Genomic DNA, 22,985 nt, shown 5'->3' with positions numbered 1-22,985 from the left:
GAACATTTGTCACCACTAAATGAATCGTGACAAAACAAACAGTTGGGGGAAAAAAAAAAAAAACTGTAGACACAAGCCAAAATGAAAGGCACTCTACGAGAACTCGTGGACGTTTGCTCTCCCTGCGGCAGAATGCCATATTAATCAGAAGTCATAGGTCACAGCAGGTTTGCATCAAATCAAGTAAAAAAGAATGCACCCTGACACATGGTACAAATGTAACCTGCACTCTTCACCGCCTATACATCTACATTTACGTCAAGAGGGTCACACAGAGAAATGTAAAGTGCAAGGCAAAGAATCCCAACCCAAACCGGTCCTGACTGACAGACTGGATTAAGGCTCGGATCAAGAGCATCAAAGACAAGCCAACAATCGTGAGATATTGCTTTGCTTTGCTTTGCTTTGCTTTGCATGAAACGGTGAGGTTAACTAAGCGGATGCCTTCGTACGAAAGGTTGAAGGTGCAGATGTGCACAGCTTTCTCTCTCTCTCTCTCTCTCTTCCAGCATCCTTCAGGGTGGGACTGAACAGGAGGCACGGGCAAACGAGCCTGCAGCGCCGAGATAAATCCAGAAGGGAGTTGATGGGAAGTGCTCTCACATCACTTCCTGTCTTTGTTTGAGCCGCTATTTTCAAGACTCGGAATGTAGTTCCTGTCAAAAGAGGTGAAAGAATTTCAAAACAAGACCATTAACCTCTGCGCAGAGGACCAACGAGGTGGGAAACACGTCTGGATGTTAACGCACGACTTATTAAAGGCGCGAGAGTCACAAGAGACTGCAGGTCTTCTGATGCTAAAGGTGTAGCATTTCTTATGCAGTACGTTAAGCTAGCGGAGCTACCTGAATCTAGAGCAACAATCCGGGCGGTGTCGTGTCTGTATCAAAGGCTCTGTGGGAGACTGAGAAAACAGGGGGTGCCACGCCCGCCCCCGCATCCTCTGGCAGGTCCGTCCTTGAGGATGCGTCTCAGGCCTCCAACCAGAAACACACCAAACTCCTCTCGTTCCAACACGCGGACATACATCCTCGCCTTTTAAAGGGAAGTAACTTCTGTGCATACTTTCCCGCTTGCATACGCTCCTTCACCCTAACAATGAAACCCCCCCCGCCCCCCCTCGTATTAAATGAACCGTTCATTCGCTCAGCTTCCAACACCTTAAACTGACTGCGTCCTGGTAAAGATGGGCCATCAGTCATGCTATCGTCACCTACGGCAGGTCTAGAGGCTATTATTAGCTGATGGGCATATGTCTCCTGGGAACTGTCAGCGATGCCCAGCTCTGTGCACACAGACTCCAGAACGGCCGCCCCAAGTCCCTCTAATGACTCTCCAGGAAACTGCAGTCAGCAGCAGAGGGATTTCAACTATAATACAGCAAATCTCCCCCCCAATCCAGTTTGACAGCATTGTGTGGATGGCTTCTCCCTATTTTTGGACATTAAACCCAGCAATACACACTAGTGCGTGCAGACCAATTTGAACCCCACTATGCAGCCTGAAAACAAAAGCGTAGGATTGTTTTGCTTCTTCTTCTGTTTTTTTTTTATTCCAGGAAAGTGTGAGGTTGTTTTTTTTTTTCTCTACTGTGGATTTTGCCCACACACTGATTCTTTTAGGTAACAATCAGAGTGGACCAAAACAGGCAAACAGCGGCAACATTTCCCCAGCATGAAGTATTTTAATATTTTCGCTTCCCCAGCGCAGGGGGGTGCGCTTACACACATCCATCACCACGGGAATGGTTTGACATATCGGACACTCGTTATCCTGGAAGAGTTAGGTGAGAAGACAGCTGGCTCTGTTCTAAAATGTGAGGCCACTTTTGGCAGCTGAGTTGTTGTTAAAATCTACTTTCACACATTCCAGGTGAGCTGGTTTAATAGAGGCGCATAAAATGACCCAAAGCGTCAGCGCTTTTTAATTAGGTGAATTAAGATGCCACCGCTAAAACCATTCTAGCGGAAAGTAGCAGCTCTGCCAAGGTGGAGACACATACGTCTAAGGTTGAGCTGAGGGACCAAAAACGATTAAAAAAGATAATTCAGAAGGAGAAAGGAGAGGAAAGGGGAAGGATTCCTATACTCTAAAACAAGTCTTTAACACTTGGCTCTGTTAATGGTTCAGCAAGTGACAAAACTGGTGACTCAGTGTTTAATGCATTTTTTCCAGTTAGGTTTAGTTTAAATACAAACACAGTATCAATAAGGTTTCTGAAAATGTACTAAATATATGGAACACTTTCTTTGATGATACATAGGAAATACAGGATACCAGTTTCTTTAACAAAAAAACTAACTGACCTTTGCAGTTACACAGAGGAAGATATTACAAATTCAACTCAGTTTAATTCAAATTAATTTATATAGCGCCAAGTCACAACACATGTCATCTTAAGGCACTTTACAAAGTTAATTCAATCACCTCATCCAGGCAGAGTGGTCAAAAAGTTTACTATCTGAGGAAACCCAGCAGATTGCATTGAGTCTTGACAAGCAGCATTCACTCCTCATGAAAGAGCGTAGAGCCACAGGGACAGTCGATTGCATTGCTGATGGCTTTGCAGCAATCCCTCATACTGAGCATGCATGAAGCGACAGTGGAGAGGAAAACTCCCCTTTAACAGGGAGGAAAACCTCCAGCAGAACCAGGCTCAGCGTGAACGGCTGCCCACTTCCTCTTGTCCATTCAGCACACCGTGGCGCAGATCAATTGTACCGGTGCCGTGTGTAATGCGGAAAGCCAAACAGCATCATCGCCGCCCCTGGGTCCACCAGGTCCTCCAGAGACCCCCCGGTTCGGCGAGTACCACCACCTGTAGCTGCGTCTGGATGACGGTCACTTCCAGCTGTACTTCTGTCTTACCAGGACCCCGTGTGAGAAGCTGCTGCCCCCCGTCAAGGGCCGGATCTCCCTCCAGAACACAAAATAGAGGTGTCTTTGGTCAGTAAATGCATCATTGCTCAATCAAAATACAGTCTGATTTTACTTGTCTAAATATGTAATTTATATAAAACATATTTGTGCTTAAATAAATGGATGAAGAGGACCCTCAACGTGACGCAAATTGATTTTTTTAAAAAGTTCAGATTTTTGAACTCAAGGGAAATTTTGCTTTACTCTGTATGCAGTTTTGCTTCGCTCTATTTGTGCATTTCCTCCCATTTGCATCGCTCTAAGCGTATCCTTCGCATTGCGGACCGTTAATTCGCTCCTCAAAGCGCCTTTAAATAGGGATAACAGGTATATCCATCGCTCCAAACGTCTCGTTCGCGTTCGGTGTGAACTACTACTACTATAATTCTGAAGACAATCGGCACTGCATTTTATTTGGGGGACTCAGAGAAGAGTGGGTTGAATGCACATGCATGCTTTCAGATATTTTTCATTTATTTGTATTTATCAAAAAAAAAGGAAACATATCCTTTATCCTTTTCTGAAAAAATTGAGTTTAAACTTAGCTCCTTGTCAAGCTGTCTGTTGACGTGTGCAGACATCAACTTGTTCCTCCCTTGAGGGCCTTTTATGGCAGAAAACAAAAGAAGGAAAGAAAAGTGTGTAAAAAGCATCCAAAACTATTGTGTTCCTTGTTTTTTTTTTTTTTTATATCTCTTCACATTGTCATCACGGGGCTTTGCGAGCAGTGGAAAACGGTCTGCCTGTCACCTACAGACTGGCTTGTTTGTGTTTCCTAAAATCAATCAGGAAAGGCGTCGGACGGAGCCGAACACCTGTACGGCTGCATAACTAAAAAAAGGCTTCACAACAACAAAATCTTTTATTGCATCAGAAATAGGTACATTGCATTTAAAACATAACCAAATGTGCATTTGTGGCCAGCTCTCTCTCGGGGTGTTTTTGAAGAACATTCTCTTGGCAGGGAAGGTTTTGATCAGTAAAGAAGAGATAACAGAGGGTCAGGAGGAAGACTCTGCTCAGAACAGGCAGCCAGTCGGCACGGTTCGGCCACTCTCACCATGAGGAGGGGGGAGACGTTTTATCTCCAGAAGCCGTGGCCATCTCCTCGTTGCCAAATCGGCGCTGCTAGACTGGGGGATTTTCCCCTCACACGTTGTGGGGCCCCATTTGCCACTGTCTAACGCGGTTATGAGAGTCTCAGAAAAGGCCTCATAAAGAAGCTGCCAGGGAAGCCTATTTGTCTTGATTGTGGAGGCATTTTGCTCTTGTGCACGCCGGGCTCAAGAGTTCAGGAGGTGATTCTATTTCTATATGAGCTTTAATATGAGAAGCTTTGCCGTTTTTTTTTCCCCCAGATGGAGACCGTAATGGATGTCCCACGTGTGCTACTCTACAATTCAACGGGCACGTTTAAGTGCGGAAAAAAATAACTGTCGGTGTGGATTTGACTCTATTTTCTGCCAGAGTGAATAATTACATTTATACCGACTGATCTGACGGCCTGGACAGCGGAGCTCTGGACGGCACGTTAAAGCCATAGGCAGGAGATCAAATAGCCGCGATGTTGAGACTGTTGCGCAGGACTCCCAGGGGTTCAGCCGTGGTCCGTCATAAATATCCTCCAGAGTCTCTATCCGATATAACATACCGCCTATGGGCCAGCTGTGCTTAGTTAGAGGGCAAGATATCTTTTTAATGAACCCATCATCAGGAGGTAACGGCACCAGGCTGATATTCTCTCTGTGGTTTTCTGGAGGCTCCTGTGATTGCTCATTATAAAGCTGTTCTCAGCACGGGCTGCATAACAAATATCAAAGCCAACGACGTTACGACTCCCCAGAATAGGTGCTGGGGGGGGGGGGGGGGGGGGGGGGGGGGGGTTACATGCACGTCAAACACAAAAAGTCATTTTCCTCATCTGAGGAGTTGGTTTGGAACCTATTTGTTTTATTTTCTGTTCCCTCTCAACCTGAACCAGTCTCTGAAAAGAGGCTAAATTTCATCTTCTGCTTTCTGAAGGAAATTGTGTAGTAAAGTACAGGGCTTGTGTCTTTTATGAAGAATTTAATCCAAGCGTACTGTTGGTGGTAAAAAATAAATAAAATAAAATTACATAATTCAATGCTTCAGCATGCTGACAGCCTGAAAACAGAAATGCCTTTACTGAACTGGAACGTTCTGGTTTTGCAGTATTATTAAAGCCGTGGATCAAACCGTTTTACTCACTAAAATTTTGCCCAAAATGGTTTTTGAACGTTCTGACCAAGAGAATCCGCTTATGAGATAAATTGGATTTTCATAAGCTTTGAACCATCTTATAATCTAGCTACACAATGAAAAAACGTGATTATCTGGGTAATGAAGAAGCCAAAATGGACATGCCACAAATCAAAGAGAAACACCCCATGGTTGACAAGCCTGTGGAACCACCATCAGGAGCTGGAAATCGTTCTATACATCATTGTAGAAAAGTTTGTTGCCTCTTGTCTTTACATCATAGCTTCATTGCACGGCCCCGTTCCAGCAAAGTTTCTACTAGGTGACGTTATTTGCCTCTAGAATACACTGGCCGTTGTCAACTCAGTGACTTCAGGGTGCCCAGGTCCTGTAGTTACTAAACAAGCTAATATGATCAACCATCTATTACCTTCCCTGAGAGCTGATTTGAGGGTTTTTTTCTAAAATGGTTTGTTTGCTCCAGCGCAGCAGACTGACAAACGTCTGTTCGTATAGCTGTCCACATTTGCTGATGATCAGTTAACCAGCTACATTCCCTCTTCTAGGCAAGCAGCAGCAACCGTCTCCAGCTCGTTTGGGGGACCCCAAACATTCCCAGACCAGAAGAGATATGCACATTCCTTGGGCTTAGAGGTTAGATTTAAATCATTTTAGAACCTGGTCAAGATTAAATTGATATATAGAACCCTTGACTCGAAAGAGGTTAGATTTTTTTAATTTAATTAACAAAAAAATTTAATAAAATAGCACAAAAATACAATTATAGAAACCTCTTTGACTACCATGTGCCCATCCTCCAAAATCAGTTGCACCGTATGCAGGTACAAAACCCAAGTATTGTGAACTGATTCATCTTTTTTAAGGTTCAGATTGATCAGCAACATGTATTTATTCCAGGTATTCTGAAGTCGCTGATGTTTCATAGTGTATTAAACTGCTAACTCACATTTTATGTTTGCTGTTTCATCTGAAAAACATTTAATGAGACCAACACAGCTGCGGAAGTTCCCAACACGTCCCCTTACAAACATCAAAACAGTTTTTCTAAGACCAATACACCAATACACTCTCTGAGAGTCTTCAAGCTCCAAAAAGCAAAGCAGCGCCTTGCTATTAGTTTCATGGTAAGATTAAATCCGTATAACTGCAACAAACAGTAGCGAAGATATCAACAGGATATTTTTATTTCCCTGTATGTGTGTGTATTTTGTCCTCTTTCTAGAATTGCATAAAGTAAAATAAAAACAATAAGTGAATTATGTAAATTTGTAAATAGGGGATGACCAGAACCCACTTGGTCTTAATTTGCTTGGCCTCTTCCTCTGGCTGAGGGCAGCTCAGGAACAGAGGGCAGCTGCCTGGATAAACAAAATCTTCCCCGCCCTCCTCTCCACCCCGATTTCCCTCTGCTTTGTTCAGTTTTTGGAGCAGTTGATGTCAGGATTTGTTGGTTTAGAGAAGACAGGTAGCTGAACGCAGAATCTTTAAAGGTGCACAGAGTTTTGAAGTTAAATATTATTTATTTTCCTTCCCATACATGCCCTTACAATTGCCCGGTGTGTAAAGTTATTTAACCTCTATATACCTCAGTAGCCTCCAAAGGCTCCTTATGAGAGTGATTCAGGCCGAATCCTCTTACTGTGCATGGATGTGACTCGCTTTGCGCCCCCGTTCACCTGGCTACTGTGTTGAGTCTCCGCCATATTCGATGTATTCGTGACAGAACATGGGCTAACTTCAATATGCATAGCTTTCTTACCTCAGAAGACATTGCGCCTCTAAATAAAAGAGTCTGTGCAGACGCAGCAGTGTCATTTCAACTTGTCGCCAGCTGGGGCAAACTTCTGCAAAAATCTTGGAACTTGCGCTATGCTCCTTTAACAATGGAATCAAAACAACTTAAAACAGCATAATGAGCAGGTGGTGATGAGGAACGGCTGATACTAACGAAGGCAGAGGAGCTGAAAGGGAGAAGAGAAACCAACAGGAGCTGAACAGAGAGAATCACAGAGAAGGAATCTAATATAATAGTACAATGTAAATAAACACAAAAATCAACTAAGAACCTGATCACAAATCAAGGTGCTAAAACACCTACAACGAGAGAAGATAATAAACTGAAAAAAAGAGACATTAAACAAACACAAAAACTCAAAGCACTACACATCATGACAGGTTAGGCTGCAATACATCAAGAACCTAGAAGATTTACTGATTAGGCCTTCCTGATTTGTTGTGTGCTGTTTACTTCACACGTTCTTTTAAAGGTGACATAGCATGCAACATCCTGGAGTCTCTAGGAGTGCAGAAAAGTTCCATGTAGTCTGTCCAGGAGCTGTATACATATCTTTATATTCTGTTTGGGTTATACTTTTCAATCCGTTTGGTTTTTGCTGTTCTCTTTTACATTTATTGATCAATTACATCAATCTATTTGCCACGGAACTGCTAAACAAGGTCATGGACATCCAGCTTACCAATTTAGCAAATCCGCCATTTTTATTTTTAGCTTCGATTTTGTAGTCCAAGCTCAAGTTATGCCAAAGTTACAAGTGGATGAGTCAAAATGTCCATTCGTTAGGTGTATTAACCCATAGATTTCATCACGCTGTTCCCTTGCATACTATGAAGATGGGGTGGAGTGGAATGCTCTGCGACCTGGAGGAAGACGGGGTATGAGGTGCCTTGTTTGCATTGAAAGTTGCTTGTGAGTTTGAGGTTGCAATCTGACAAGACATTTTATTTATTTTTTTGGCAAATGTGAGACGGGCATTTGTCTTCTCTTTGGTCGGTAGAGGTTTTCTTCACAAAACTCTCCCAATGGATGCCATCTTGCCCCGGCTTCTTATTGCTGAGTCATGAAAACTGACATTGACTGAGGTAAATGAGGCCTGCAGTGCTTTAGATGATGTTCTGGGTTGTTTTGGGACTTTCTTTTGACAGCCTGTCGAAATGCTGTTCTGGTGGGCTGGCCTCTCCTGGGAAGGTTTTCCATTGTTCCACGTTTTCTCTTTCTGTCGATCCCTGGAACAGGAAGCCTGAGGAATGGCTTTGTAACCCAGTCCAGAAACATAGATGCAATTATTAAGGTTATCTCTGTCTGATATTCAAATGTACTGGATGATCTGTAACATTTCAGTGCGACCAAAAACCCACCAACAGAACAATTCTGAAAAGGGGGCAAACATCAAAGCACTGCTGACTAAACAAACTCAGGACCAACCAGAGCAATTACTTCTGTCCTGATGAATAACAAAATATGTCAGACTTTGTCAAGAAGTCATAAATCCAACTCCATTAAAGTCTTTCCAATCCTTCCTAATGGAATTGGGCCACCCTTGATTTTCATCAGAGAACATCTTTCCTTCTTCAAACAAATCCTTCTTGTGTATGGTCCTGCAACTGAGACATGGATTGTCATCGCCACTCATCAGCTGCCTGGCAGAAACCTCTCTGGTGCTGACGGTATTTGCAGGCTCCTGACAGGAGCGTTAACTTGGCATGCGGCGTTCGATCTAACTGCACATTTCTGTGGGAGCCTGTTTGGATATGTGAGGTTTGCACGGCATGAATGCACATTCAACAGGTTTACCACATGGCGGAGTTCTGATTTAATATGGCTGCCGGCTGCCCATCCCTGAATGAAAGAGCTGTACATTTTGCTCTGAGTGGATGTCCCTGTCACTCAGGCTCAACATGATACAAACACAGTCCCTAAAAATGTGTTTCTCCAGATGTTTGAGGTAAAGAAGAGAACATGGAGTTGCATCTGTTGTTTCACCCTAGTCTACACCCCCAACTTAATACAAGACGGTTGCAGTCTTGTGTGGCTAATCATACTTCCTGTGCATCCAGAGAGAACTATTTAGGGATGTCACAAAGTGTTGCTTGCCACACTTCATTTTGTCATGTCTCAGCAGGATCTGGAAAAACTAATCCATGCGTTTATTTTTAGTCGAATTGATTACTGCAACAGTGTTTTCACAGGCCTGCCTAAAAAGTGGATCAGACAGCTGCAGCTGATCCAGAACGCTGCTGCCTGCGTCCTCACTAAGACTAAGAAAGTAGAGCACATCACCCCAGTTCTAAAGTCCTTACACTGGCTCCCTGTATCTCAGAGAATAGACTTTAAAATACTTCTGTTAGTCTATAAATCCTTAAATGGCTTAGCACCTAAATACATCACAGACTTGTTATCAGTGTATCAACCCTCCAGACCACTCAGGTCTTCTGGCTCCAGCCTACTCTGCATACCTAGAACCAGAACTAAACAAGGAGAAGCACCATTTAGTTCCTATGCTCCACTTATCTGGAAAAAACTTCCAGAAAACTGTAAAGGTGCGGAAAGCCTGAGTTCCTTTAAATCAAGATTAAAAACACATTTGTTTAGGATTGCCTTCAACTGTTCTAGTTAACTGATACACCACTAATGTTATTCTGTTTTATTTTGCTATATTTTAATCATGTAAAGCACTTTGCATTGTCTTTGTACTGAATTGTGCTATATAAATAAATTTGCCTTGCCTTGCCTTTGGCATCCTCTGGTTCACTGTTGTAGACTAGAAATGTTAGATTTCTCTTAATGATAGACCATTTTGCATTTTAATACCACAACCACATGGACGTAAATATTTCTGCATGAATGGAACTTTTAACAGGATGGATTAGCTTGGCAGTTCAGTCTCTGGATGACGTTGTTCCAAACGTCATCCAGAGTTGGAAGGTTTGATTCCTTGCTATTGGTTTCATGGTAAGTCTCCAGTGCCTGTTTGAGCTGCAGAGTTCAGCTCAGCATGTATAAGGTCCCCACCGTTCTGATGACAGACTGACACAGAGAACTGGGAGCAAGAGGAACAAAGTACTGTTTAGTAATAAAGGAGGATTTCAATCAGAAGAAACGTCTGTGTAGGACAGGCCTAAAGATGACCTACATATGAAACTAGGATTTTCTTACTGTCATCAAATAAGACTAATCATTTCCTGTTGTAGGTCACCCAAATTATTACTCTTTGATAAATGCCAGTATAATGAGGAAAAAAGTATCTTACATATGCCATGATTCTAATGTCTTAAGGATTTTGGGAACGGTGCATCCTTTGGTACAATTTCTAGATGAATGATGGAAATTTGTTAGTTAAATTTACAGTTAAAGCTATGGTGGGTAATCCTGTTTAGAAACACGTTTTATTATACTGACTGAACTCATCCTTCCACACTAAAGTAGTAAATACATTATGTGTTCAGAAAAAGAAGATCAAAAAATGTATCTTTGTGAAAGCTGCGGGCCTGAAAAAACTCAAATCCCTGCCATTCAGTCCAAATGGCAGGGATTTGCCAGAGCTTTAGTCCTGCTCAGATACTTCTCTGTCTCTCAAGTTCTGGGGCAATCACCTTATCTACTGTCCCACATGCCAATCATTCTGAGGCGCTCATGTAATGCCAGTGTGCGTGTTTGTTCCTTGTTAGTTTCCGTTTGCTGGCTGTGCATGCACACTTCTAGTGTGTATCCGGTTAGCTTAGCGGTTAGCTCAGCAGTTAGCCGAGCTAACCGCTCAACTTGTTGAGTTTTCTTTAGATGTAAGCGGAAAATCATCCAAATTAACTGAAATAAAGGCTTGAAAACATCAGTCTGTGTGTAATTAGGCGCCTGCCATAGCATTTGCAATGAGGAGGCAGTGCTGTGCGAAGCACAGCACTGCCTCCCATGCAAATGCATGGAGGCACCTATTACTATTCACCTCTAAACGGCTTATTTATTATTAGGCGCCTGCCATAGCATTTGCAATGAGGAGGCAGTGCTGTGCGAAGCACAGCACTGCCTCCCATGCAAATGCATGGAGGCACCTATTACTATTCACCTCTAAAGGCGTCTCTTTATTATTCTTTATTTTTCTTACTTCACGATTAATGCGGCCCAAAAAGTAGCGTGCACCCCCACAATATAGGCATCAAAACCTGTGGCTCGATCTCGAGATGTGTGCTACTACTTTTATTGGGATTTCGAGTTACCATGGCAACAATATCAGCGAAAAACCAACGCCCAAAAAACCCATGATAATCAATGGAGTCGGGTAGAAAGAAAGCCTCAAAAAAGCCTCAAAATGACCATTTTCAACGCTGTACTGTGTCGCCATGCTTTCACCTACGAACACCGTTTAACTTCCAGTTTGTAGATATTTCTGTGACCTACTCAGAAGTGAAAACGGGATGTGGATATCTGTTATCGTCTCTTCACAGTTACTCCTCAAAGCTCATGTCCAAAAATCAGCGAAATCATCGTTTACAATGAAAGTCAATGACGGAATTCTCCAACCGCTAGAGTGGGCCACTCTAGCTTTTTTAAAGATTTCAAAACTCCGAACAACTTGACCTTTCTCGCTCAATTTTCACTCTACGTAGACAAATTATACATCAAAACGTAGGTATTTTTGTCAGGATTCGGGAAATGTAACCCTCATTGGTGTGGCATTTATAGATTTTTCGCAAATCACCTCAGAACGACACAAACCCGAAACCTCCCCCATTCATTTCCTATGGAGCGGTTTTGAAAAATGACGTCTAAAAATCCAAAACATCACATGTTTTCGCATCGTCGCTACTCCTAAAACCGTTTTATGTACAGACATGAGACTTTCACACATGAATGTCCCAACCCTTCTGGCACTCAAGAAAAATGAATTTTGTGGATAACTGTTACGGTTTTTCCACAGGAACAATTTGTTCGGGAGTAGCGAATGTGCAAAATCCTGAAATCGCTTTGGAGCTGCATTTTCCCACATCATCCACTTTTTTACATCGTCGCTGTGCCTACACCGATTTTTGTAAAAATATGAAAATGAGCTACATGGTCATCAAAAGCCTGCTGATACTCACAGTGAAAGAATTATTTTGATATCTCTTATACTTTTTTAGCCAGAGCGATTTGTTCGGGATCATTTTCAGAGGATTTCTGAAATTTCATAAAAATGTCCTTTAGATCATAATTTTTTACGCCTTTATTAAACTTTTTCCAGCAAAAACCGATAGCAAGTCTTCTTCCCCTATCCTTTACGAAATAAACACAGAAAAAATTACGTCTCTACCATTTACGGTTCCGGAGAAATCGTGCGTTGTTCGAGGCAAAGTTCTCCATTATAATCCAATGGGACTTATTGTGACCAAAGTGTCTGCACTTCGGCCGCTGCAGGTGTGTGAGTGAGTTTCCATGACGACGGAACTCTGAGGGCCAGAGCTAGACGCTCCATTGAGATACAATTGCAACTTTCATCGCTCACTGCAGTGGCTGTGATTAATGTAGAAATCTGAAATTCGCACAGTCACTTCCTCTTAACATTTTAAAATTTCCATGTGACTTTCAGCCATGTGTCAGTTTTCGGTGCCATTTTGGATCAAACCACTTATGTTTCCAATAATGCATGCCCATATATGGCGCTACAGTGTAGCACAGATGGAAAGTGCAGGCTTTCCATGCAAGAGGTCGTGGGATCGATTCCCGGTATGGAAAACTTGGAGTTTTGTATTATAATCCTCACAGTGTGAATATCAAAACATGTGTGCTGATCCCATGAAGTATTTTTTGTACCACCTGCCATTTTGAGTTACCATGGCAACGTTATAAATTACGTTTTTTCTCCCTATTTGAGGCACATCCCAGTACAGGATTTGGACCAAACCGACAGAGTACACTCACCCAGTGATACCATACACAACCATGTTAGCGGCTAACGGTTAGCATGTTGCTAACCGGAATTAGCTCTAGGAAGCCTGTACAAACTTCTGCTTGACAGATTTGGTGAATTTTAGGATTTTCTCCCTTTTTAGGCACTTCTCAGTACAGGATTTCAACCAAACTAACAGAGTAACATCACCCGGTGATACTGAACACAGCCATGCTAGCGGCTAACCGTTAGCATGTTGCTAACCGGAAATAGCTTTAGGAAGGTCCTACCAACAGCTGCTTAGCCAGAGTTGTTCTGCCTTTACAGACAGAGAGGGCTGTAGCTGTCAGTGAGTCTCCATGACAACGCTGCTAGCAAGAGGCTCCTAGGAGGTCCATTGACTTAACATGGCACCTTTCAACGGCCGCTGCGAGGGCTGTGAAGACCGTAGGAACCTGAAATTCGCAGTGTTACTTCCTGTTGCTATTTCTGACGGTACGGTACGCACCAAGTGGCAGGCGCCTTGCTAAATTTCTTCAGAAATTTTTCTAGTTATTCTTTATTTTTCTTACATCACGATTAATGGGGCCCGAACCGTAGCGTGCACCCCCACAATATAGGTATCAAAACCTGCGGCTCGATTACGAGATGTGTGCTACTACATTTATTGGGATTTCGAGTTACCATGGCAACAAAATTAGCGAAAAACCACCCCCAAAAAACCCATAGGAATGAATGGAGTCGAGTCGAAAGAAAGCCTCAAAAAAGCCTCCAATTGACCATTTTCAACGCTGTACTGTATCGTCATGCTTCCACCTATGAACACCATTTAACTTCCAGTTTGTAGATATATCTGTGACCTACTCAGAAGTGAAAACGGGATCTGGGTATCTTTTATCGCCTCTTCACAGTTACTCCTCAAAGCTCATGTCCAAAAATCAGCGAAATCATCGTTTACAATGAAAGTCAATGACGGAATTCTCCAACCGCTAGAGTGGCCCACTCTAGCTTTTTTAAAGATTTCAAAACTCCGAACAACTTGACCTTACTCGCTCAATTTTCACTCTATGTAGACAAATTATACATCAAAACGTAGGTATTTTTGTCAGGATTCGGGAAATGTAACCCTCATTGGTGTGGCATTTATAGATTTTTCGCAAATCACCTCAGACCGACACAAACCCGAAACCTCCCCCATTCATTTCCTATGGAGCGGTTTTGAAAAATGACGTCTAAAAATCCAAAACATCACATGTTTTCGCATCGTCGCTACTCCTAAACCGTTTTATGTACAGACATGAGACTTTGACACATGAATGTGCCAACCCTTCTGGCACTCACAAAAAAGGAATTTTGTGGATAACTGTTACGGTTTTTCCGCAGGAACAATTTGTTCGGGAGTAGCGAATGTGCAAAATCCTAAAAACGCTTTGGAGCTGCATTTTCCCAAATCATCCACTTTTTTACATCGTCGCTGTGGCTACAACCGATTCTTGTACAAACATAAAAATGAGCTTCCTGGTCCTCAAAAGTCTGCTGATACTCATGGTGAAAGAATTATTTTGATATCTCTTATACTTTTTGAGCTACAGCGATTTGTTCGGGACCGTGTTTAGAGGATTTCTGAAAATCCATAAAAATCGCCTTTATATCATAATTTTTTACGCCTTTATTAAACTTTTTCCAGCAAAACACTATAGCTTTTCTTCTTCCCCTATCCGTTACGAACCAAACACAGAAAAAATTACGTCTCTACCATTTATGGATCAAGAGATATGAAGCGTTGTTCGGGGCAAAGTTCTCCATTATAATCCAATGGGACTTATTGTGAGCAAAGTCTCTGCACTTGTGTAGACGGCCGCTGCAGCTGTGTCAGTGAGTTTCCATGACGACGGAACTCTGAGGGCCAGAGCGAGACGCTCCATTGAGATACAATGGCAACTTTCATCGCTCACTGCAGTGGCTGTGATTAATGTAGGAATCTGAAATTCGCACAGTCACTTCCTCTTAACATTTTAAAATTTTCATGTGACTTTCAGCCATGTGTCAGTTTTCTGTCCCATTTGGGATTTCACATGCTTTCCTATTGGGCCTTTGCTTCCCACAGGACCTGGCATGATGCCCAGACACGACCCAATTGGCCAATACAGCACCACCCACATGTGGGAAATGGTGCTACTGACAATTTTGGTCAAATGTTGAGTTCTAGGCCCAGATGTGGTGAGGCTGAGTTGCTAAAGGAGGCCAATCTGACCCATGAACTTTGGTCACGTTTGGTGACATTAAGTATTGGCACCCCTATTTGAGGCACTTTCCAGTACAAGATATGGACCAAACTGACAGAGTACAATCCCCTGGTGATACTGAACACAACCATGTTAGCGGCTAACGGTTAGCATGTTGCTAACCGGAAGTAGCTATAAGAAGCTTGTACAAACCCCTGCTTGACAGATTTGGTGAATTTTAGGATTTTCTCCCTTTTTAGGCACTTCTCAGTACAGGATTTCAACCAAACTAACAGAGTAACATCACCCGCTGATACTGAACACAACCATGCTAGCGGCTAACCGTTAGCATGTTGCTAAACAGAAGTAGCTTTAGGAAGGTCCTACTAACTTCTGCTTAGCCAGGGTTGTTCTGCCTTTACAGACAGATAGGGCTGCAGCTGTCAGTGAGTCTCCATGACAACGCTGCTAACAATGGGCTCCTAGGAGGTCCATTGACTTAACATGGCACCTTTCGACGGCCGCTGCGGGGGCTGTGAAGACCGTAGGAACCTGAAATTCGCAGTGTTACTTCCTGTTGCTATTTCTGACGGTACGGTACGCACCAAGTGGCAGGCGCCTTGCTAAATTTCTTCAGAAATTTTTCTAGTTAACCCATATAATGTGTTTCACTTTGTAAATTGAGTTAATAAAATAAATAGTTTTTTCAATAAATAGAATCTTTTGAGACCGGATATATATAACATACACACATAGTAATATTTACAGTTGTACTTATCAAAATTGGGAAGAAATTTGGAAAAATTGGATTACATTTTTAATTTTATGTCTGATTTAGGTGGGGATTTTTCAGAGATCCTCACAACAAGTTGAAATTGAAGGTGACCAGATCTTTATTGTGCTTTTTAAACCAATGGGCATGACACAGATTAGCTAATCTGTTGATAATAGAGGCCTTTTTTGTGCCAACACATGATGCTGACCTGCTCAGTGAGCTCACTACATTTGTCCATTCCATATTTGACATTTACTATTTGTCAGATGAGCATTTCATATCAGATTCATGAATGTTTTCTGTTTCTTGACGTAAATGCAGTTGACTTTGAAAACAAAAGAATTAATTGATAAATTTTACATTAGAGCATGGTTTATTTATTTTAATCAAACTGCAATTTAATCTAAGGTTTATTAATGTAAAATCAAAGTTTTTAAGGCTGTTAGTCAATCATTTAACGGTCCGAGGATAAACAAGATTTTTTTTTCTGGTTGATAGTTTCACAAATTTCATCCCAAGATGTATTATTCCAATTCACATGAAGTTGAAACAGAATCAAAATCAAGTTATAAAATCAATGTTTTCCTACATTTACACTGACTTGTGAATGTGAGGTTTGTCGCATTTTTTTATATACCGACAACTTTTTATCAAGATTCATCCTTTTATATGAATATTTCGGCCTGTAACACATTTTAAGCATACAAAACAGAGATTTTAAGTGATACTAATTGAGATTTTAACTACTGTCAACTATGATGATCACTCAACTGTATGGCAGATGGTCTCGCTAATGTGTCAGCAATTGTGTGAGAAAATCCTTTAAATGTTTCTGAAATAAGTTGCTCGAGGAAAGATGTGAAGGAGCCGGCCTTTTTTCAGTCATCGCAGGACTGAGTGTCATTCAGAAAGTCAAGCGAGCTGGAGGATTTTTTTTTGTGTGTGCATTGAAGTAAATGGTTAAAGCCTAAACTGAAGACCAGGGGTCTCCTTTTGAGGCTACAGACAAAACAAGATCATCAAGATGGTTTGGCAGCTCTAAAAGGCAGGCTCTGCAGAGTTGTATAAGACAGACAAAGTCCTCTACCGGTGGTGGTTTATGGATGGCGCCCTGGCTGTGTCCCTTCTCCCGCACCCCAGGAGTCGTGCAAGGCAGTTCCAGTGCTGAGCTGAAGCGATAACAGGTACATTTTGTGTTTTCACAACTAAAATAAAAAGGTTTTGCAAGAATCAAACTAATCGTATTTTCATAAATCTTTGCACATTGTAGAATATTCCCATTCAGCATTGACCAGTCAGTGGGTTTTGAGCAAGAGAAATTCAAATATAGACCTGATTCCCTAGAAAAACAGCCAGACAGTCATTTTACTGAAGCTCCCAATCAGAAGACGCACATCAGATAGGAACTTTAGCTAGCCATGGTTGCATGTTGTGTTTGCTTGTTATGCCTTTGCAGTGCACAACAGTGGGAGACAATATAGGAAATCTAGGTAAGCAACAAAAATGATTGGGGCACCTCCATGGCTACCCTAGGTCAGGGGACTGCAACCTTTACAGTCTAAAGAGCCATTTTTTGCCTACAGTCTACTTGAATTAAACTCGTTCAGAGCCGCAAATGTTGCCTGGCCTTTGAAAAAAGACAGCTTATAATTTTTGATAAAGATCTACTGTAGGAAATGTGTTGTCATTGTTAAAGAATCCCTATTTTAAGATTTTAAAAAAAGAGAATGAATAGGATGTTGATATTTGTGGATAATGAAATATCCACAAATAAATAATTTCAACATAATAAAAAAATATTGATTTCAAATTAAATATTACTGGCACTTTTAACATCATTATGTTGTGGAAATTAAAAGCAATTATTCCAAGAAAAACTTCTAAAACCTGCATTTATTATCATTATTACATTTAAATACCATAATAAAAATATAATTTGTAGCCAAAGTTGTTAAGAGCCTGTGGAAGGTCCAAAGAGCCACTTGCGGCTCCAGAGCCACAGGTTGCAAACCCCTGCCCTAGGTAAAGAGCCATTTCACTCATGCCACTGTCCGCCTTGGTATACAGATACAGCACTGTACAAGCAGAGAGGCAGTGGCGGTGCATGTAATCTGAAATTAGATTGCAGCAGACGGGAACAACATGACCCTCTTGCATGTTTTGCGTCTTTAATGCCAGAAAACGTTTTGAGTTAAGTGAACAGCAGAGGTGAACATTTTACTTTTACAGATCCTTTCCAACGGGTCGTGCAGATAAATTCAATTCAGTTCCAAGTGTGCAAAACCTAAACGAATTGTGAATTGTGTCTGAACCGCGTCTCTTCAGCCACGTCCTGACCGTCGGAGCGCAGGAAGCGCTGGGACCGGCCTGGTCGTTTCCAGGATGGATCTGCGGCAGTGAACGGCTCCAGTCGGGGGAATAAATGGGTAGCGCCGGTGGGGGTGGCAGGCCTCGGAGGAAAGGATGTCCTGTTTGACTGCTCAGCTTTACAGGCAGAGATACAGGCTGAATCCCTGATCCTCTCACGGAGAGTAAAGAACCATGGCGCAGACAACTGAACACATCTGGGTCTTAGTCTGACCAACTCAAACTGTTCACAGGAAAGCTTATATCACGTTCCAGTAATTATGTTAAACCAGTGAGATGCTGGTCTTATCAGTTCTTTACTTGTTCTTCATTATTGCACCTCAACATGTGGCATAATTTCGCTGTAACGGTGAAGGTGGGCAGTTTCTATGTATAACAAACATGGATCTAAACAGATTGTCTGCTGATCGCTGCGCGTACATTACATCAGCAACATCTGATTTGAATGTCACTGCGAAGGCCTACCGCTAAATAATCCAAAACACCAACAACAAGCTCCCTCCTATCACTCCCTTTTCAGTTGGATAACAGGAAAGGAGTAAAACATAATCCTTGGACACAGCTTCTCAGTCAGCCAGTGAGGGAGTTACACTCAAAGAAAACGCTGAATTGCAAATTTAGAAGGAAGGTACTGTAGAAAGAGCACCAGAACAAGTCCTGTTTGCTGGTTGCCACAAGCCGTGCCGGGAACATAGCAGACACGTGGAAGACGGGGCTCTGGTCGGAGGTGATGGGAAGAAGGATGGAGCTAAATCCAGGACAATAATATAGTAGAAGAAAACCTGCTAGAGGCTGCAAAAAGACCTGAGATGCAGGCTGGTTGTTCACCTCCCAGCAGGACAACGAGGCTAAATGTAACTGAGAACCTGTGGCAAGATCTCAAAACTGATATCTATAGGAACAGATGCAATCTGACTGAGTCTGAGATGTTTAGCAGAGAATAATGCACAAGAATGTCAGTCTTTAGACGTGCAAAAGTGGCAGAGATAGACCCTGAAAGGCATTGAGTTGTAATCGTAAGGTTAGGGGGATCTGCAAAGCATTCTCAAGGCTACCCACTTAAGTAATTCAAGCTTGCAGGACCTCAGATTCTTTTTTTCAGTTTTCATTCTACAGTTTTGACAATAACAAGGGTATGGGGAGAGTATGAACCCTAACGTGATTGGTAGTTTCATTTAGCCAGTGATTCCCAGACTAGTAATTCTCCTTTTAGTGAGAAACCTACGAGGCCGGTCAGCAAGCAGACCTTTCATCTAGGAGTGCAGCAGGAGCCGCAGAGTTTCACGCAGCATTTTCATCTTTTCTCAGATTTATTGCGGGGCACACTTGCCCTCTTGTTCATGCCCCATCCAGGGTCACCGTGACTGCCCTTTGGTAAAATCTGTCAGGTCCTCTCTGACGCAGATCCTTTTCCTGTCAGGGTGAGATTTTCATTGTTCCGAGGGTGCAGCCTGCCCAATCTCACTCCCCCAGCCTTTTCCTGTTTCCTCCAAAAGAGGAAGCGCTGCTTTGCTTCGGCCCCCGTTTCCATCCTGCGTCTTCTCTGGGACAAACGTGGAATGCTGGAGCTGCGGTGCGTAGCTTGTTGTAAGGCCAAGTCTTGATTTCAAAGAATGAAAAGGGGCTCTTTTAAAAGAAGCACGCCCTCCCACTTTAGCCTTTGTTTCGCCAGCTTTCGTGTAAACAAACGAAAAAAAAAAAAAAAAAAGAAGTGCACGCTTAGAGGCGAAGAGGAGTGCCCTGGCTAAAAACCACTGTGCAGTTCCACATCTTGCAGTCTGACGTGTCCCATTTGAGCCTGGAAGGTGCGCGCTCACCTGCCTCCCTGAAGTAGAAAGTTCCCATGGTGCCTCAGCACGTAGGCTCTTTGTTATCGCTCAGAAAATAGCTCTTTGTGTGCAGCCAGTGCCAGACTGAGCATTCAGTCATGGCTGGTCCACTAAAAAAAGACCAAACACCGGCCAACCATCAGCAGTAACACTAGGTTTAGGACCTAAAGTGCTTAGCAATTTATTAAGCAATTTATGAACATTAATCCAGGCAGAGGGGCGGCTGAAGTTATGGCCGATGCTTTCTAAGTTAACCCTCCTTAGCATAAATACAAAAGTTGTTTCTGCACGCATACCGAGAGCAATTCGGCACATAGTGAGAATGACAAACGAGTCCTTGTTTTCTGACATCCCTCAGTCTGTTTAAAGGCAGAGGAGGAGCGGCATTTATCTCTATTCACGCACGCTGACAGCTGCACCCCCCCCAAACAGGCCTTTTGAGGCCCGGGCGATGGGCTCTGGCTGAATGCCGGCTCTGGGGCCGATTAATGAACTTTAAAAGGCAAAAGCATGCATAAGACACCATTTGGAGATGCAGACAAACTCGAAAAACCGACGTGTAAAAAATCTTACATTTGATAAGTAAGTATTTTACAGTGATGGAGTAAATCAAAAGATCCCACGGTCCTTTGCTGATTAAACTTCTTGAAGACCTTTGTTCTTTGCTAATTAGCTCAGGTTCGTTCCGACTGGAAGGAGAGCGTCGGCGGACGTCTGTTTTTCAGCTTTTCTCAACAAAGGCCTCGCCGTGGCATGACCCTGCCACCAGCATGCTGCTATATGTGATTGGCTGGTCCAGTGGTAAAGGGAAATGGACACAGGAAGCACTGCGGTGCGGCACATCCACAGGGACCCGACAGCTGGCGGCTTTAACTCGCACTGGACGAGTGGTTCTGATGTGAGCCTCCAAAGATTCAGCCATAGGTACCTTAATTTGAAGCGTAGTTGATCCTAAATAGAAAAGAGACCGAAAAGGAATCGCTGCAGTGAGCGACCGGCCAGATGCTGCACCAGTAGGTGGTTTAAGAAACATGAATGGAGTGTCTTTTTTTTTTTTTTTTTTTGTTATTTAAATTAAAAAGCCCTTAATTAATCCCAAAGGGAATTTAAATAAAGCACATCTGATGCCACTGGTGTGAGTTGCCTTTTTGTTTTCCCGCAACAGATAGTGTTTTCACATGTAGGCCAGGGGTCTTCAGTCCTGGTCCATTAAATCTAAATTTGTCGAGGACACAACTAATGTAAAACGCCTCCCCCGTTCCCACCTGAGCAGTGGACCTCTGCAGCTGCCCCAGAGTTGCCATGGACCTATCGACTCTCTCTCTCTAATTAATTCTCTGTGTGCAGCGCCTTTCAATGTCTCAGAAGGGTGGCGGTTGCGGCGTATTCTTTCCATTTTCAGAGTTCTGTAAAGACGCTGAAAGCGCGGACAGCTCAACCTCTCCGACCTTATCCCTGACCCCTCTGGTGTACGCCTGTGTCTTCAACATGCTGTTTGTTCAGCCATGTTCTCCAACAAACCTCCAGAGTCCAGAAGCAACAGCTGAAATGAAATTACAAACCACTGGATTCTACGCAGGTGACTCCTGAAAACAGCTGGCTGCTCTGGTTTTTGTTTAGGGGCATATTTCCCCATGGTTCACACCTGTGGTCCAGGTGTGAACCCTAACAGCTGGTTCACGCATTTTTCACGTTTTTTTCTCTGCTATTCAGAGAAGATTCCTTAATAAATTTGCATGTTAAGGTGTTTTACATGTACCATTATAAATCGACAACCAATTCTTTTGGTTTCATTTGAAGTCATTGTGTAGGAATCGTTATAGTTCTGATAATTGTTGAATTTGTGGATAATTATTTATCCTCCGACCACGATCGGTCCACTCCTGTGCTTATCAGTGGGAGAACTGTCAATCTCTTGAAGTTCTGCACTGTTTTTCTGTTGTCCTTCTCATTAAATTCACAAGTCTGCAGACCTCGTTTCCAAAAAGGCACCAGATCATCAGAATCACATTAGATTAGGAATTTTGCAATGAAGAGAACTTGTGTTTTATTTTACGTTTTCCTTCCCAGCGGCTCAGAAGGCATTTCTCTCTGGAGCTGTTCGTGCTCTTCCTGAATGTAACTAAACCTATACTGTGTTCCTCAAGCTTGCATTCCTTAATTGCAACACAAACAGAGGAAATGGGCTCCTGAAAACCTCTCTCAGCCTTCGTATGGCTTCATCCTGCTGTGTGGGCACCAGTTATTTTAATCTTCAGAGAGGGTGAGGCCGCTTCTTAGAGGAAGAGCGGGACTTTTTTTTTTTTTTTTTTTTTTTTTTACCTTAAGGAATCAGAGAACTGATTTGGGATTTTTTCTTTTCCTCTCCTTCTCATGAAACATCAAGTACAAATCCAAGTCCCATTGAGGTTTGAGACTTCTGCAAAAGTTATCAGAGGGCTGAAATCTGCACTGAAACTACATGAAACAGTTCTGGGACCCTAAGATGTTAACTCAAATATCCCATCTCTCTTATGTTTTGGAAATCTTATGTCTCTACCGTAATGTTATTTTCCCCCCCCCCCCCCCCCCCCCACTAGAATGCGTCTTTTAATGCTTGAACATGGATTTGACAATTTATCAAACTATAGGTGACTTCAAGGATTAAAGAGGGTTGCGCTGAAGCACGCAACGGCAGGAAAGGAAAAGAAACTCCTTATCGTGCCGCTCTCTGGCTTTAAGCTGCAATTTCCCAGATTCGATCTTAAACGGTTGTAAACATGAGCCTATGCGGGCTCCCCCCGCCATCACGTCGGCCGTGGCATCAGAAGGGTTGTATGGCGCGAGCTGCTTCGATTAAATCGCTCCGAATTAACTGTCTGTTTTTTAGCTGAGCTGCCAAGGCAGCACAAGGGCAAGAGGTGAGAAGGCTGAAGTCCACTTGGCCCCTTCAAGATTGTGGGCTCCACAATGGGAGCCGAAAAGTGCTTCA

This window comes from Fundulus heteroclitus, chromosome 8, assembly GCF_011125445.2.
Source record: "Fundulus heteroclitus isolate FHET01 chromosome 8, MU-UCD_Fhet_4.1, whole genome shotgun sequence".
NCBI lineage: Eukaryota > Metazoa > Chordata > Actinopteri > Cyprinodontiformes > Fundulidae > Fundulus > Fundulus heteroclitus.
Note: the sequence above shows the minus strand (reverse complement) of the source record.